The sequence below is a fragment of the Nicotiana sylvestris genome, chromosome 5 (genome assembly GCF_000393655.2).
Source record: "Nicotiana sylvestris chromosome 5, ASM39365v2, whole genome shotgun sequence".
In the NCBI taxonomy this organism is placed as follows: domain Eukaryota; kingdom Viridiplantae; phylum Streptophyta; class Magnoliopsida; order Solanales; family Solanaceae; genus Nicotiana; species Nicotiana sylvestris.
The window spans coordinates 11,758,241-11,778,152 of record NC_091061.1 but is presented as its reverse complement, the minus strand read 5'-3'; positions in this window follow the sequence as shown (position 1 = coordinate 11,778,152).

The following is a 19,912-nucleotide window of genomic DNA, read 5'->3' as shown; positions in this document are numbered from 1 at the left end:
TTGGTTGTCCAAATCGTTAAACAATTAGGGAGATCAATATCCGATTTGATATCAATATCTGTAACATGCCAAGTCGTAATATTTGAATGCTAATGCATTTTATCATCCTAATAAACCAAATCCATGAAATTTCTGATCTTGATACACTAATGTACCCAAAACACCTACTTTTATATACTAGGAAATCAAATCATTTATAGAGGTAGATGAATAGACACCTATTCATATTGGGTTTAAGGTATGTATATTAACGGCGCAAAAAAAAATAAATTACACTACAATCAATAATTTAACCCTTTTTTTAATATTCAGTTGACATGTTACGTTGTTATTGCTCAACTTAACATGATGATGTAAGAAACTTATATACTTTCAGCGCACACAACTTAACTCTTAAAAAATTAGTATTGATTTTCTTTCGTCCGATAAGTGAATCGTTTAAAAAACTAAAACAACCTTATTCATTTTATAGACACAGATGAAAATCAAACCAAAATGTTTTTAGTATAGGACAGAGATGCCATGAGGCTACTGTCAACTAATAAAAAGGGGTCTTAAGTGAAGCAGCTAATTTAAGGCAAGTTTATCAGATAATAAATCACTAATTACCTGACAAATCATTTTGCATTAAACAGCAAATGTCCAAATCGCAGTATTTATGTATATTTAAGCATAAAACAAGACGAAGGAAAGCTAGAAAACTATAGGCATATTCAGAATGAAAATAGAAAAAGTAAAATACAATCAAACTTCTCTACAACGACAACCTCGTTTATTTCCGATACTTTGACTGTTATAGTGAAGTACTATTATAGAGAACATATATGTTGAAATTAGTATGTGAAGTGTAGAGTTGTACATAAGCAATGATGTTTGTACATAGTTGATTAGTGTTAGCTTAGTGTTGATAGTTAATTATACATGTGTTAGAGTTAGTTAGAATAAAAGATATTTAAATGTAAAAGGTCACACGTTTGGTATGAGGCAATAACAGAAAACTTCTCTAGAACTTTCCACTCTCTCTCTCTTTCTCTATTCTCTGTTCTTCCCATCTTAGCTCAAGGATCAGATCCTATTCTCCTTTCAACATGGTATCAGAGTCATAGATCTATGACGTTTTTTGATCCGATCCTTTGAAGAATCTAAGATTAGTATAGATAAATTCACTCAATATTGTCAGAGAAGTGAAAATTTAAGAGTATTCGTCGGAAATTTGGGGAATCTACCTAGGTTTTACGATTGATTTCAGAACTTGTGAATTCCGAGAAAGTGAAAAGTTTTCCTTGAAGATTGATGCAGATTCAACCTTCAAATCACTGATTCAAGCCTAGACGATGACGAACACAACTACTGAGACCGGGAAGGACGATGGAGAAAAATTCACGGACATTCATCCCAGGCATCCTTTGTACTTGCATCCCTCAGACAGTCCAGGTAGCGTACTTATTCCTCAATAACTAACAGGAATAGAAAACTATATAGCTTGGAGCAATTCTATGCGAGTAGCTTTATTAGCCAAAAATAAGCTAGGGTTTATAGATGGAAAGTATCGGAAAGAACAGTATAGTGGTGATTTAGAGCATGAATGGGAGAGGTGCAATGCTTTTGTGTTATCCTGGATAACCAATTCAGTGTCTAAAGAGCTAGCCAATGGTATAATGTACTCAACCAATGCCTGTAGTGTTTGGACAGATTTAAAGGAAAGGTTTGATAAGAAAAATCTAACTAGAGTTTATCAACTTCTCTGAGAAATTTTTACCACCAATCAAGGAAGTTTATCAGTTTCAGAATATTACTCAAAACTGAAATGTGTATGGGATGGGTATTGGTCAATGGTACCATTGCCATGTGACAGTACCAAGCATAAGGAATATGCTGAACACATGGAGCATCAAAGACTAGTACAATTTCTGATGGGCTTAAATGAGATATATGCACAGGCAAGGAGTCAAGTTCTATTAACTGCCCATGTTCTCACTCTCAATCAGGCATACAATATGATAATGCAGAATAAAAGTCACAGAGTGCAATCAAACATGATATCTCAGGTAGCACCAGCCTTGCAACAACTTGATTTGAATGATTCTACAACATTAGCCTCTATTCAAAGTAACAGGTTCAGAAAAAATAATGGAAATAGTGCATTGTAATGTGACTATTGTCATATGAGGGGTCACAAAAAGAAAATTGTTATAAGCTGGTAGGATCCATCTAACAACAAGTTTAACAAAAGGAGAACTTTTGACAAGGAAAATTCAGGAGGAAGCAGGGGACCTACAGCTAATAATGTGAGTTGCATTGCTGAATCTGAAGGAACTAGTTCAGTAGATGGTTTATCAGGAGGGCCCATCAACATACCATTTTTCACTCCAGAACAGTATCACCAACTGCTGAAGCTAATTGACAAAGAACCTTCAACAACAGATGCAAAAGCAAACATGACAGGTATAGTTGATCTCCTTAATACATGCCTATTTGTAGGTTCTGAAACTAATTCCTGGGTTATCGATACCGGAGCTTCGAATCATACGGTTTCTAGCTTGGACATCTTAACTGAATCCCACTCTATTGCCTCTAATTCTAGTAAAGTATATTTGCCTAATGGTAACACTATTTCTGTAACTCACACAGGATCATTAACTCTTTCTAATGACCTAGAACTTTATAATGTCCTTTATGTTCCTAACTTCAAATACAACTTGTTATCTGTCTCAAAGCTAACTAAAGAACTGAAGTGTTGTGCATTATTCTTTCCTGAATTATGCATTTTTCAGGACCTCTACAATGGCAGGGTAAGGGGGATTAGTAAGGAGAAGGATGGACTTTACATACTTCAACCTGCCAAGATACCACCACCTGTCAAAGTGCCTGATACACCTTCAACTCCTGCTCTCAAATCCTTCATATCTTCAGCAAACCCAGATCCTAATATTCCAATCTCAGAGTCATCTAATATCACATCAAAGCCATGTTCACATCCTTCTATTTGGTGTCACACCTCTTTTTCCGACCCCGCGAAGGGCGTAGGGAGTTTTTTCCAATTAAAGGACAGTCGAAACGGGATTGGTTTAATTATTTCAGAGTCGCCACTTGGGAGATTTAGGGTGTCCCAAGTCACCAATTTTAATCCCGAATCGAGGAAAAGAATGACTCTATATTACAGTCTGCGTACCAGAAATCCGGATAAGGAATTCTGTTAACCCGGGAGAAGGTGTTAGGCATTCCCGAGTTCCGTGGTTCTAGCACGGTCGCTCAACTGTTATATTCGGCTTATTTATCTGATTTTTAATACAATTATGAACCATGTGCAAATTTTATCTTTTTACCGCTTTATTATTATAATTATTATTTTTTTTAGGAATGTGAACATCGCTTAAAACATATCTTTGGATTGTGTCACATGAAATGCACCCACAATACGAAACATATTTTATTTGATGTTTTAGGATTTAGATTTGGGTCGCATGAAATGCGCATCCGAGTTTAAGAAGGTAAAATTAATTAAATCGCGCCTAAAGAGTCTAACGCGTCATCATCTTTGGGGAAGGAAGTGAAATTCACTAAACAATCCATCCCTAATTCTAAGTAATTTTTTTTTTAATAATTAAATAAATAAATGAGAATGGAGAATCCTATACATTTGTATTATTTACATCTATTTATTTTTAGCGAACTCCTTTAATAGTATCCCTAATGACTACCTTTTTATTATTACTAAGTTTTTTATAAATATAAAATCAATATCTACATTCTTGAAAATGACATATTAAATAGAAGGGAAAAACAAATATTAGCAGAAAATAATAAAATTATAATCATAGATACAACATGGAATTATCGGAAAGTAAAAAAATAAAAAAAAAATAAAAAAAACTAATTATCCCATAGTTGGATTAAAATTCAAATTATTAGTAAGACTTAAGCTTATTGAAACTAATTATTTGCAAATACTGAAAATTGAAAGAAATAAAAATAAAAACTTGAGTACTAAATCATATTTCTAAAAATTTAAACAATTTAACATTAACTAACTTTGTTTTAATTCATCATGTCCTAATACTTGTTTGCAAACTAATTCATGTTATAACTGAAATTAACTACATGATTCGGATTAACTTATCGTTGATGAAAAACCTTCTGCATAAGGAACTTAGTTAATTTTTTGCCAAACTGATTCAATAACGCCATTTTTACGTTATTTCTTCTATTTTTTTTATTAAACAGTTTTAATTAATAATCAGGCTTAAATATATTTCCTAATAATCTGGTAAAGGCGTTATTTAATATGTCGCTATAATATGCCTAGTTATGCCGATGACAGTGATTTACAGAATAATAATACATGAATAACCTAAATACAATACAAAAATTAAATTAAACTAAATTAAAAATTTAACACTCCATTCTTCATTTCAGCTTACAAAATGCCAAAATTACAGTTGTGTACCTGATATTGTCAATATAAGAAGAAGAAAGTCAGCAACGTAATACGTAACACAGCAACAGCAACAATAACCAGCAATAACCAGTCAACGAAAATCCCAGTGACAGCTTTGAAAAATTCAAAATAAAATCCAGGAATGCCGAAAATAATGGACAGAAACCAAAGGAAATTTTCAGATTTTTGAAAGGCTAGTTAATCTTCAACCCTTAATTTCTACACCTGTATACCAGAATATTTCTCAGGTGTGTACTACTTTCTCTTCTAATTTTCAAATTTTTTTTTCTTTGTATGTTTTTTCTTTTCTTGAGAGTTTCAATGTTTTTTTTTTTCGGAATAAATGTTCAGCCTTTTTTTTGTCAATCTCTTTTTTTCTGTCTGTCCTCTTTCTTATGTTCAAGACTTCACATATATATATCCCATCCCATAAATCAATTCAAATCAATCCCTTTCTCTACCAAACCCATTATCTTCCCACTCATCCCCATTACATTAAATAAATATATCACACCACCCCATTATATTTTGTCCCCCATGCTTTATTTAAAATAATGCAAGATTCCCCTTTAATTTAAATCTTGTCCCCCCTTTATATTAAATAATCATATCACAACCCACCCCATTTCATTTTGTCCCCCATGCTTCAAATAAACAATTTCAAAATGTACAATTCCTAAACTACCCCTTCCAACCTTACTGAAATTACCAAACTACCCCTGATCGTATTACAAATTTACCAAACTACCCATCAGCTATAACACATCATTTAATCAAACATAACCAAAATATAGTCAATATGATCAATTTCTAACAATGTTCAAACAACAATATGAACATGGATGAACATCATAACAACAATATCACATGAACATGATTTTAACAACATTTCAACAACAAATCATATGAACATAAATTGAACAACCAAGAACAACCAAAATTTGATTGAACAATATTTTTGGCAACAACAAACCTATTTTTCGGATTTAAACAACAACAACAATCAAACAAGTATATTCAGATTCTTAAATTCAATAATATTGAACTTAACATCAACTCTAACAACATTACAACAAACAATTCTTATATTAAACTTTAAACAAGATTATGAGAACAATTCAAGCAATAATCATAAATGGTAAACAAGAAATCAAACTATATAAAATTCGGATTCAAGATCATCCAAACAAAGTAGGAACATGAATGAATCTACTTTAACAACAATAACAAACAAGCTTTATTCAACTTCGAATTAAACTTAAACAAAACAAATAAACATATTCAAATTACTAATCTTCAAATAATCAATTAATCTTTTTTAAATTAAATCCAACAAAATTATAACAAATATGCATGATCCAAAAATTAAAACCAAAACATAACTTCACATTAAATCACTGAATTAAAAACGAACTTCAAACAAGATGAAACACGAATTAAATCTATATTAACAACAATCAACGGATTTAAACGATTTAAGCTAACACTTTTCTATATTAAAACTAAATCTTCTCAAACTGAAAAAATAATTTAATTGAATCTTCAATTCAAATCTATCAACAATATAATTAAACTAACCATTTTTATCTAAAAATAAATATGAAAAATGAAACAAACTTATACTAATTTCAAATCTGAAAATATCAAACAAATTATGGATGAAAATAAACTTAGAACAACTAACCGTAAATGACCAATGACGAACATCGAACGAACTCTAAACGAAACCAACGAAACTTGGACATAAACGGACTTGAAGACGACGAAGCAACAAGCATCAGTGAAAGATGAAGAAAACGCAGCAGCGACGAGCAAGCTCGTCCATGGTCAGCCGCGATGGAGCAGCTGCGAAGAAGAAAACGGGCAGCAGTGGCAGCAGCAGCGGCAACACGGCATCGGCAGCAGCAATCCGGCAGCGAAGGCAGCAACACGTCGCGGACAGCCATGGACGACGACATGGTCGACGTCGAAGCTCGTCCATGGCTGTGTTCGTTTGGTCATTTGATTGAAACAGAAGCAGCAGCATCGACAGCAGCACGATGGAGGGAGTAGCTGCGACAACCGGCGACGAAGAGAAGACGCAGTCGCGACAGCAGCCATGGCAACGAGCGGAGCTGTAGCGGCGACAAGGCATCGACTGCGTAGTTGTCCAGGAACTAAAGCACGGCCATGGCAATCACTGAAGCAGCAGATGTGTCGAGAAAAGGGTGCAGCAACAGTAAAAAAACGACGCGACACGGCGAGAAGGATGAAGTCGCGTTGGTGGTTTTTGAGGTCGTTCATGGGAGGGCAGCTTGGAGACGACATGTGTGTGTGTGCAGTGAGGAGGATGGAAGGGAAGCCATTGATGCTAGGGAGAAACTTGGAGAAGAAGAAGCAAAGGTGGGGGGGGGGCGGATGACTTAGGTCTTTTAGGGTTTTCTTCTCTTATTTTTTTTTTGTTTTGTTTTTGTTTTGTAAAAATGAAAGACAAATGGGGTTTGAGTCTTTTGGGTTATGGACTGGGTCGACCCAGTTCGAAATGGACTGGGTCGTAGGGAAGATTGGGCCATTTTTTGGGCTTGTGGCTTGAAATTGAAGAAGAGGCCTAATTCCGACTTTCTTTATATTTTTGCTTTCTTTTCTTCTTTTATTTCTCTAAAACTAAATTATAAAAATACTTAAACTATTATTAAGAATTAAATTAAGTTATAAAAGCGCAAATTAACTCCCAATAACAATTAACGCACAATTAAGTATTAATTAAGCATAAAATTGTATATTTGGACATTAAATGCTAAAAATGCAAACGATGCTTATTTTTGTAATTTTTAAATTTTTGTAAAACAAATTTAATTACTAACAACTATAGAATTAAATCCTACATGCAAAATGCGACATATTTTTGTATTTTTTATTAATTTATCAAATAAACACGCACAGACAAATACAAATAATTATTCAAAATGTCACAAAATATCACAAAATGGCACACCAAGAAAAATCATTTTATTTTTGAATTTTTTGGGAGTAATTCTCATATAGGGCAAAAATCACGTGCTTACAGCTGCCCCTCTTTGCCCGGATACACGAAGGGTTTTCGTGCAAAGATAAAGCGAGCGATTTTTGCCCATTCGCGTACTCCGTTGAAGCATTTTTTTTGAAAAAGATTTGACCGAACCTTTGCTTCAAAGGTTTCCTACATATCCTGGGCTAAACAGGAATCAGGTCAATGTAGTTCGGGAAATTTTGGTAGCTGGGACTACCGTTGGACTGCAATGTTACTGTTGTTGCATGCTATTATTATTGCTTACCGATCTCCTTGTTACACCGTGCTTAAAAAAACAAGAAGCTAGGCTAGAGTACAATTTATTTTTGTTGCCTTGCTTCCTTGTCTGCTTGCATTTCTTTCGGTGCTTTTCTTCCGATGCTTTTCTTCCTTTTGACACATGGACTTGAGTTTATGCTGGGACCCCTTGTTGCAACCTTCTGCTTCCCGGTGCTGGGGAATTTTATTGTTTATTGCTGGGGATTCCTGTTGTAACCTTCCGCCTTCTGGTGGGGTTACTGATTCCAAACTCTGTAATACAAGACTAAAAAGTTGCTTCAATGCAAAATTATGAAATGTATGCCCGCATTATACTGGTGGACGACCTAGAACTGAAATGTATTCCCGCATTTTACTGGTGGGCGACCTAGAACAGAAAAGTATTCCCGCATTATACTGGTGGGTGACCTAGAACATGAAATGAAAACATAAATGTATACCCGCATTATACTGGTGGGTGACCTAGAAATGGAAAACTGAAATGTATGCCCGCATTATACTGGTGGGCGACCTAGAACAGAAAAGTATTCCCGCATTATACTGGTGGGTGACCTAGAACTTAAAAGTATTCCCGCATTATACTGGTGGGCGACCTAGAACTGAAATGTATTCCCGCATTTTACTGGTGGGCGACCTAGAACTGAAATGTATTCCCGCATTTTACTGGTGGGCGACCTAGAACAGAAAGTATTCCCGCATTTTACTGGTGGGCGACCTAGAACTGAAAAAGAATAATTTGAATTTGTTTCCTCTATTCTCCGAGAAAATTTCCACTTGTGGCAGAAAATTTTATGCCCCAATTCTGGCGATCTCTCTTATGGCGTATTTTTAGGCCATCATCAACACTTTATTTTCCTGTTCAAATCAAAGAAAATTTAGTTAGTTTTTTTTTTTTTTTTTTTTTTTTTTTTGAAATATGGCGAATGGTCATGTCACTCCTGATGGGGATGATTGTTCCCTTTCCCTTATTCTTGTTCGGCGTTCTCAAAACTTGTTGGGGATGATGTTATTTGCTGGGGATAACATTCTGCTGGGGATGGTTTTTCCATTTATCCCTTCACCATTTTGTATCTCAAAAATTTCTGGAGGTTATTTTGCCGAAGATGAATTTTCCCTTCTTCCCTTCCCCTTCTGTGTTGTCCGACCACCTCGTAGCTTGGTCGATATTCGGTCGGAGTACTCTGGGGATCGTCTTGGAACTAGGCTTACAATTTCCTCAACATTTTTTTTTTCGGCTCTTCCCCGTACTTTCCTTGCCATTTTAGGACAGTATTATTCGGCCTAGCAACCCACGTCTTTTGCCTTATTGCCTTGTCTCTTGCCTGACCTTTTCACTTTTTATGTTGTACCATTTTGGCAACTGGTAGTAAGCTCTGAAAGACCTTCCTTAAAACATAAATTTCTAGAAAAATTCTTTTAAACAACGAAATGAAAAGATAGAAAAATGAGAAAATCTTTCTGAACAAAAAAAATGAACTTATCTGGGTGATACAACCGATTCCAATGATCATGTTGTGCATTCCGGATTAATCAACCCAGTCTATTTGTGTCGATCAAACTTTCTGATGTCTTCACTTGCTGGGGATAAATAGGTGCCCAATTCTTCGCAAAATACGGATCTTTTCCGTCAATCTATCTTGTCGCCTTATAGTGCCCTTCGCGGGGTTTTCACTAACAAGGCTCTCTCATTTCTCACAACTCCCGTCGCCTTATGGTGCCTGTGAAGGTTTTCACCGATAAGACTCTCTCATTTTGTATTTCTCAGCTTACGTCGCCTTATGGCGCCTGTGAAGGTTTTCGCCGATAAGACTCTCTCATCTTATTTTCTCAGCTTGGGATTGGAGTGTTGCCGATAAGATTTATCTCTGCCGGGAATTCTTTTGGCTATAAATTCTTTCAATTCATGATCCTCATTCAGTCAGGGACCGATGTTTTATTCTTGGTTTTCATTTGCCTATCTTAACACCTCTCGGATACTGATCGGGAGGTCTTTTTTGGATATCAATATAGGTTTTAGAAGAAAAGGATATAAAATTCAAAATAACTTTGATGGGTAAAGTATTACAACTCTTGGAATCAAACTTTTTTTTTTTCAAAATTTAGAAACATAATTTCTGCCCCAGTTTTCTTACTTGGGGATTTTTCTTTTGATTTTTTTTTTTATTTTTTTTTTTATTTTATTACCTTATGACCGAGCCGTGAGGCGCCTACGTATCCTCTTTGAGGAATCAGGTCGAACGTAGTTCACTGACTCCTTTGTTTTCTTGCGACCTTCAAAAAGTTTTTTTTTTCATACATTTTTCATTAATGATTCCAAGAGAGGGGTATAAAAAGATAAGTATGGCTCAAAGGGGTAAAGCAAAGGTTAAAAGTGTTTGGATAGAAGAAAGAATTGCCTCCGTCATTTCATTATCCGATAAGCACTAAGTACAAACAAACAAATAAACAACAAAAGAAATTACACATAATATCTTTTGACTGCATCAGAATTGATAGCCATGTCGACGCATCTTCCTTCAACATCCATCAGACGTAAAGCGCCATTGGATAATACTCTGGTCACAATATACGGCCCTTGCCAATTCGGGGCGAACTTGCCTTTTGCCTCAATCTGATGTGGGAGGATCCGTTTCAATACTTGTTGCCCTACTTCAAATTTTCTGGGGCGCACCTTCTTATTGTATGCTCTTGCCATTCTCTTTTGATACAACTGGCCATGACATACTGCTGCCAATCTTTTTTCATCCATTAAACTCAGCTGCTCTAGTCGGGTTTTGACCCATTCATCATCGTCAATCCCGGCCTCAGCGATAATTCGAAGGGAAGGAATTTCAACTTCTGCTGGTATTACTGCTTCGGTTCCGTATACCAACAAATAAGGAGTCGCACCTATTGAAGTACGAACAGTAGTGCGGTATCCTAACAACGCAAATGGTAGCTTTTCATGCCATTGTCTGGATCCTTCAATCATTTTCCTCAATATCTTTTTTATATTTTTGTTGGCTGCCTCAACTGCTCCATTCGCCTTGGGCCGATACGGAGTGGAATTACGGTGTGTAATCTTAAACTGTTCACATACTTCTCTCATCAAGTTGCTGTTAAGATTAGCACCATTGTCCGTGATTATTATATTTGGGATCCCAAATCTACAAATGATATGGGAATGGACGAAATCCACCACTGCCTTCTTGGTTACAGACTTAAAAGTTTTGGCTTCAACCCACTTAGTGAAATAATCGATGGCTACCAGAATGAACCTGTGACCGTTCGAAGCTGCCGGCTCGATAGGCCCAATGACATCCATGCCCCATGCTACAAATGGCCATGGTGCGGACATTGTATGCAATTCCGTTGGTGGAGAATGAATCAGATCTCCGTGTATCTGACACTGATGGCATTTTCGTACGAAACTGATACAATCATGCTCCATAGTGAGCCAATAATATCCCGCTCGCAGAATCTTCTTTGCCAACACATATCCGCTCATATGGGGCCCACAGATTCCAGCATGTACCTCTGTCATCACTATCGTGGCTTGACCTGCATCAATACATCTCAGCAATCCCAGATCTGGGGTTCTTTTGTACAACATTCCTCCACTGAGGAAAAATCCATTTGCCAGTCGTCGAATGGCTCTCTTTTGATCTCCGGTTGCCTGCTCCGGGTATATTCCTATCCTGAGGTATTCCTTGATATCATAAAACCATGGCTCGCCATCCATTTCTTCTTCTATTATGTTGCAGTAGGCATGCTGATCACGAACCTGAATATACAATGGGTCAACATGGATTTTGTCTGGATGGTGCAACATCGATGCTAAAGTGGCCAAAGCATCGGCAACCTCATTGTGAACTCTCGGGATGTGTCTGAACTCCACTGATCGAAATCGCTTGCTCAAATCGTGCAAACATTGTCGGTATGGTATAAGCTTCAAATCCCGTGTTTCCCATTCACCCTGGATCTGATGTACTAGGAGGTCCGAGTCTCCCAAGACCAAGACGTCCTGAACATCCATGTCTGCAGCCAATCGTAGGCCCAAAATACATGCCTCATATTCAGCCATGTTGTTAGTACAATAGAAACGTAGCTGAGCTGTAACAGGATAGTGATGTCCTGTTTCTGAAATAAGTACTGCTCCTACTCCAACTCCTTTCGCATTAGCAGCCCCATCAAAGAAAAGCTTCCACCCTGGCTCCTCATTCAGTTCTAACTCCTCTATATGTATCACTTCTTCATCAGGAAAATACGTCCTCAAAGGCTCGTATTCTTCATCAATAGGATTCTCAGCTAAGTGATCGGCCAATGCTTGAGCTTTCATGGCCGTCCTCGTCACATAGACAATGTCGAACTCTGTGAGTAATATCTGCCATTTTGCCAATCTTCCTGTGGGCATAGGCTTCTGGAAAATATACTTTAATGGATCCAGACGTGAAATAAGGTATGTAGTATGTGACGACAGATAATGCTTAAACTTCTGTGCTACCCAAGTTAGAGCACAACATGTTTTCTCAAGTTGAGTGTACTTATTCTCATAGACTGTAAACTTCTTGCTGAGATAATAGATGGCTTGCTCTTTTCTTCCTGTGATGTCGTGTTGACCCAACACGCAACCAAACGAATGATCCAGGACCGTTAGATAAAGGATTAATGGCCTCCCCGACTCAGGTGGAACCAATACAGGTGGATTAGATAAATAACCTTTGATCTGGTCAAATGCCTTCTGACATTCTGCCGTCCATTCTATCGCGGCATCTTTCCTCAACAATCGAAAGATGGGTTCACAAGTTGTTGTGAGCTGAGCGATGAATCTGCTGATATAGTTCAACCTTCCCAACAGACTCATTACTTCTGTTTTGTTCCTCGGTGGCGGCAATTCCTGGATGGATTTGATCTTTGACGGATCCAACTCAATGCCTCGCCGACTGACGATAAATCCTAACAGCTTTCCAGATGGAACACCAAATGCACATTTGGCTGGGTTGAGCTTAATGTCGTACCTTCGAAGTCTTTGGAAAAACTTCCTAAGGTCTGCTACGTGGTCTTCCTGACGCTTGGATTTGATGATCACATCATCTACGTACACTTCGATTTCTTTATGTATCATATCATGGAACACAGTAGTCATTGCTCTCATGTACGTTGCCCCAGCGTTCTTCAAACCGAATGGCATTACCCGATAACAATAAGTCCCCCATGGCGTAATGAAAGCTGTTTTCTCTGCATCTTCTTCATCCATCAAAATCTGATGATACCCAGCGTAGCAATCCACAAAGGAGCCGATTTCTTTCCCGGCGCAATTGTCGATCAAGATATGGATATTGGGCAATGGAAAGTTATCCTTTGGGCTTGCCCTGTTCAGATTACGGTAGTCGACGCATACCCTGATCTTCCCATCTTTCTTTGGTACTGGCACTACATTAGCCAACCAATCAGGATATCGAGAGACCCGAATAACCTTTGCTTGCAGCTGCTTGGTTACTTCTTCTTTAATCTTCACACTCATATCTGTTTTGAACTTCCTCAGTTTCTGCTTGACAGGAAGACAGGCCGGGTCAATGGGCAATTTGTGAACCACTAGCTTGGTGCTTAAACCCGGCATGTCGTCATATGACCATGCAAAAATATCTTTAAACTCAATGAGTGCTTTGATTAATTCTTCCCTGATGCCAGGCTCAATGTGGATGCTGATTTTGGTTTCTCGGACATTATCCGCATCCCCTAGATTTACAGCCTCGGTGTCATTCAGATTAGGCTTGGGTTTCTCTTCAAATTGGCATAGTTCTCGGTTTATTTCCTCGAAGGCTTTATCCTCATCATATTCAGACTCATAATCGATCTCTTGTATCATTAAATCAGAGTCAGATTGATTTATTAGACTAGGTCGAAGATCCGTCGTGCATGCCATGTCATTAGAACCAGTAAAAAGAGAACTGTTCAGAAAGAGAAAAGAATAAAACAAAATTAAAATGAGACAAGAAAAGAGTTTTATTAAAATGCGGGATAACAGGGTTCACACTTTTACAAGATAAAATGAGATTTGGATTACACCCTGAATAATCCGAAAAATAAAAAAGCAAAAATCAAAGCCTACTACCAGGACTCTCCCCGAGTAGGAAGAGGAGTAACCGTCCAATTGTTGGTTTTGGCTTCAGGCCCCATAAACTGTATGTCTGTTCCACTGGAACCCTCTCCGACTTCTACCATATTGACATTAGTGAACAATCTTTCGAAACTCTGATTCAGATCCCCGTCAATCCCAATCAATCGCCCGAGAACTTTCGGGACTGGTGACCCCTTGGCGCTTGCTCTAACAAAAGATCTTGAGAGACGTGGCACAGGTTTGGGAAGAAACCAAACTTTCTTCTTCATTTTCCGAGCTCGTTTTACATCTGCCGCAGTCGGTTTGAACCCCAACCCAAAGGTCTCCAAATTCTTGGGCAAGGAAACAGGTTGAACAATTCCCTGAAGTTCAGCTCCCAAGCCTTTTCCTGGCATAAACCCATTACCTAGCATTTCTGAAACCATCATAACCGTTGCGGAAGCTATCCTAGGATGCTGAATGATTTCACCCTCGGGGATCTTGTTTGCCGACACTGCATCAAAAATCTGGTAGACCCAGGGACCTTTGTCATCATTAGTCTCTATGAAGGGTACAATGGCGCCTCCTACGGTGCACGCAGTGTCCTCGCCGTGCAATACGACCTCTTGTCTATCCCACTCGAACTTGACCATCTGATGCAAGGTGGATGGCACTGCTTTGGCTGCATGGATCCACGGACGTCCCAACAGAAAGTTATAAGATACCGTAGCATCTAATACCTGGAATTCCATGGTAAACTGGACTGGACCGATGGTCAACTCAAGTATAATATCCCCCACGGTGGCTGTTCCATTTCCGTCAAATCCTCGGACGCAAATGCTATTCTTTTGGATTCTTCCGTGGTCGATCTTCAATTGGTTCAGGGTGGATAATGGACAAATATTGGCACTTGAGCCGTTATCCACTAATGCCCGAGTAACTGCCGAATCTTCACATTTGACAGTTAGGTAGAGAGCTTTATTATGCTCCGTGCCCTCCACTGGCAGATCATCATCTGAAAATGTTACCCTGTTCACCTCGAAAATTTTGTTGGCAATCGTTTCCAGGTGATTTACAGAAATTTCATTGGGCACATGAGCTTCATTCAGTATCTTCATCAGGGCCCGACGATGTTCATCCGAATGGATTAATAATGATAGCAGTGAGATCTGGGCCGGTGTTTTCTTCAACTGTTCGACCACGGAGTAATCCTGCACTTTCATCTTCTTTAAGAAATCCTCAGCTTCTTCTTCTGACACAGGTTTCTTTATTGCAGCTGGATTGGGTCTTCTCAATTCCGCCGGAGCAAAACACCGTCCTGATCGAGTCAGTCCCTGCGCCTCACAACTATTCTCCTCCACTTGTTGTCCCTTGTACATCACCACTGCCTTTTCATACTTCCAAGGCACAGCCTTGCTATCAATCATTGGTGTTTGGACTACTGGTTTTATGATGACCAGTTCCCTGCAGACCCCTTTCACAACAACCACGGGTGTAGATGATGCTCCCGTTATTACCAACTTGGCTGGTTCTGGTTTCCTTGTAGCGGCAGATGGATTCTTCCCCAATATCACCACTGGCTTGACATCTTCCCCTTTCAACTTTACCCCTGCTTCCTCATTGATCGATTTTTCTTTTGGAGTGGCACGGATCATCATCACTGTCTGTGGGGGTTTCTTCGGCTCCCCTACTTCGTGCACAAGCTCGATCATGTGGGCTTCAGGGTGCTTTGGCAATGGGTTCTGGTTAATGTTAGGTGCCTCCGGTGCCTGTACCTCGATCTTGTTGGTATCAATAAGATCTTGTATTGCATGTTTCAGCCTCCAACATTTCTCGGTATCATGTCCGGGAGCTCCCGAACAATATTCACATCTTACCGAGTGATCCATATTTTGGGGTAAGGGATTTGGTAATCTAGGCTCAACAGGATTTAATAAACCCAACTGCCTCAATTTGTGGAACAAGGCAATATAAGTTTCCCCCAACTCAGTAAAAGTTCTTTGCCTCTGCAATCTTTCATTTCTGGCGGCCGGATTTCCCCTGAAACCCATCCCTGGAGGGTTCCTGTAGGCTCTTGGTGGTGGATAGGTGTTTTGTGGTGGTGGGTATGTGTTATGTGGAGGTGGGTATGTATTGTGGGGAACCGGCGTGCGCCATTGTGGGCGAACCGGAGGTTGGGTGTATGTCTGGGCTTGATGGACGGTGAAATGTTGTTCTTGTGGTTGGTAGTAGGGTTGTGGAGGGTAATTTGGAATGTGTGGGTAGTTTAGACGATGGGGTCTGGGTTGGTAATGAGGGGAAGGACCTCTAGATCTGGACCAATTGTCGGCCTCTAATGTCGTGACCTCCTCTCTCCTTTTCTTCCCTAGCGCACCTCCCGTGCCGCTCTGAATGGCCTGAGTTGTTGCCTTAATTGCCGAATAACTCAGGATTTTATTAGACTTAAGTCCCTCTTCTATCATACCTCCCATTTTCACAACTTCATTAAATGATTTGCCAACTGACGTCACCAAGTGACCAAAGTAAGTTGGCTCGAGAGTTTGTAAGAAGTAATCCACCATTTCTCCTTCTCTCATTGGGGGATCAACTCTGGCTGCCTGTTCTCTCCATCGGAACCCAAATTCTCGGAAGCTCTCTCCGGGTTTCTTCTCGAGCTTTAGCAATGTGAGACGGTCTGGGACTATCTCAAGGTTGTATTGGAAATGTCCTGCGAAAGCCTGTGCCAAGTCATCCCAGGTGTACCACCTGCTCGGATCTTGTCTTGTATACCACTCTAACGCCGACCCGCTCAAACTCTGGCCAAAGTAAGCTATTAATAGCTCATCTTTGCCCCCTGCTCCCCTCATTTTGCTACAAAAACCTCGTAGATGTGCCATAGGATCACCATGCCCTTCGTATAAATCGAACTTGGGCATTTTGAACCCTGCTGGTAATTGAACGTCAGGGAAAGGGCATAGATCCTTGTAAGCCACGCTGACTTGGTTACCTAACCCGTGTATGTTCCTGAAGGATTGCTCCAGGCTTTTAAATTTCCGCATCACCTCGTCCTGCTCTGGGCTCTTAGCCGGCTTTTCAATCTCCGCCGGGACCTCAAAGTGGGGATTATAGGTATGTGGCTCGGGTGCTTTGAATGTGAGTTCAGGGGGGTAGTATTGTGTATCGTGAGCCTGAAACAATGGCTCACTAGATGATCTGTGCAATGGGGCTGGGGGAGGTGCCACAAAGACGGGAACATTTGGTGGAGGAGGGTTTTGAGTGGGTGGTGGAGCTTGGGAATCATAAGCCTCTCTTCCCTGATAATAATGATGGCTTGGGAAACTTGTTGAAGGACCGGGAGAAGGGTATTCCGGCGTGTGTGTTGGTTGGAGGGTAGGAGTAACGGGTAATTCTTGCCCCTTCTGGGCTCTAGCTAAGGCTATCTGCATTTCATTCATTTCTAGCCTCATTTTTTCCATTTTCTCCAGGGCTTCTTTCAGCATCTGATTGGCCGTTTTTTCTGACTCAACGCTGTTGTCTGACCCAGTCATACTTTCTGGTATAGGACCTTTTGATCTTGTCTGATAATGGTACGGTGCCAGTACGCTCTAACAACTAACTGATATTGGTATGAAAAAACAACAAACTTGTCAGTGGTAGAGTCTTAACAGATATTGTAATTGCACGTTAGGGGGATGCAATGCTCCTAGGCAGTTAATCATTTCTAACATGCTTTTGCTCCGATCCGCATGCATCATCCCGGCTTATTTTTGCTCTGACAAATATATATTCTTCCTCTTTTTTTTTTTTTTCTTCTTTTTTTTTCTTTTTAATTACGGTCGAATCCTATAGAGATTGCCTACGTATCGTGACCCCGCACGAATCAGACCAAGCGTAGTTCGTGCCATAAGACCAAATATATATATATATATTTTTTTTTATATTACTCAAAAATAATGCTATTACAAGCCATCACAGAAAAAACAAAAAATACAGACTTTATATATATATATATATATATATATATATATATATATATATATATATATATATTTTTTTTTTTTTTTTTTTTTTTTTTGAGAATGTTTGAAGAAAAGGAAAAAACATATGGGTAGACAACAGACTCGAAAAACAAACAAGTGCAAGATTGAACTAGGGATACATTAAAGCTTTGAATTTTGGTGCCCGCGAGGCATCATTCGGCCTTTCCGCGGGCTTGGGGGCCAGGCTTCTTTGCAAGCTTTTTAGTTCCTCCATGATCTGATGGACATAACCCATGATTGAGGCAAATAGGACATCACGAGGCATCTCTTCACATGTTAGGCACTTTGTGGTGATATAGCGCCCTATATCATTGATCCTACCCCTGATTCTATCCCTCTCTATGCACAGCTGTTCTATCCGTTGATTCTTTAGTCCCAATATTCGAGTATTGTCAATGAGCTGCTCTTGGAACCTCTCCATTTGTTCTTCCATCCGGGCTATCGACTCATGGTAGTGTTCTCTATATGTTCTAGCATCCTGGGCTTGTTTGAGGACCCGATTATTGAGAATGGAGTTTATCTCTCTCAATGTCGCGACACTCATTTCATAGTCCCTTTTTACTTTCCATAGGTGCTCTCTCCGTGATGTTGTAACTGTAGCCCACCTGACCCGCATTCTTGTTATACAAGCCTGGGATCTCTCCAAGTCTTCTCGGCTTTGGCTGACTTGATTTCTCAATTCCGCTATCAACCTTTCATCAGATCGACGTTTCTGTCGGTCGCTATCACTCTTACTGACTTGGCGAATTCGGGCTTTCAGTGCCTGGTTTTCTTTGGCTAATTTGTTCTTCTCACCCTGCTCTGAGGCTACCTGAACGTTGTTTTCAAACATAAGTCTTTCAATTTGTCGCTTCAGCTTCCGGATTTCAACCCGGTAGCCTTCCTCTCTCTCTAACCAGCCCCACTGTTCCTGCGAATCATCCGTAAATTGTTGGACGTGAGCTCTTTTGGCAGGCCTCTGACGAATCTGGAACCTTTTCCCGAACCAAACATCGTATTTTGGGTCTACCTCACCCTTAGCCAGCTCTCGAACCATAGTCTTGGGTTCAAGGAATCTACATTCGTGCCACAACTTTCTAATTTTTCCTTCGGGGAACACGACTCCTGGACTCAACTCAATGGCGTGCTTGCTTAGATCCTCATCAGTGGGAATTACCTGAAATCTTCCTAGTTGGCGCAGTACCCGATGAGGAGCATATGGTTGGATGCTACGAAGTCCCATCAAAAGAACATGACATTCCTCGGCCGCCATGTATATTACCTCAGTATCATTCAACCACCCAAATGCCCATTCAACTTGGTCGGCTGTTATTGACCTCAATTGTGCAAGCCATGCTTCGACGCCTTCGGGAAATATGACGCCTGTCATTCGTTTCTCAAAGCCGCTAATGCAGTTTTTCTCAGTCAACCCGTGGTTCATGTATCCCACTCGGTGATGGAGGTGTTCTTGCATCCACAACTGGAGTAACAGATTGCATCCCTGAAAGAACTTGCCTCCTTCTCGGCATATAGTTAAAGCTCGGTAGATTTCAGACAAAATCAAAGGAACCACAGTACTGTCGGTTCTTTTGATTGCAACATCGGCCATCCCTACAAGGCCTATCTCTATTTTTTTATCTTTGCGGGGACAGACCACAATTCCCAGAAATGCTGTGATAAATGCCAAAGTACGTCTTGCTTCCCACCTGATTCTGTTCCCAGTGTGAGTTAATCCGAGGTTTGGTTCTTCCAAACCCTGAGGAATTCCGTACCGTTGATACAAGAATTGGAGAGTACAACATCCCTTCGACAAATCATCATTCTGTACCTTCCGACTAATGCTTAGTAAATCCAAGAACGCGTGCGGAGATACTGGTCTTGGTGAAAGTAAATACTGCCCTCTTAGTTTCCCATTCAACCCCGCATATCCGGCGACTTCCTCTAGTGTAGGTGAAAGTTCAAAGTCAGCAAAACGAAACACGTTGCGTGTTGGGTCCCAGAACGGTATTAGAGCCTCGATGATATCTGTCCTTGGCTTGATATTCAACAGATCGACAAAACCTCCCAAAACTCTTTCCACTATCTTTATA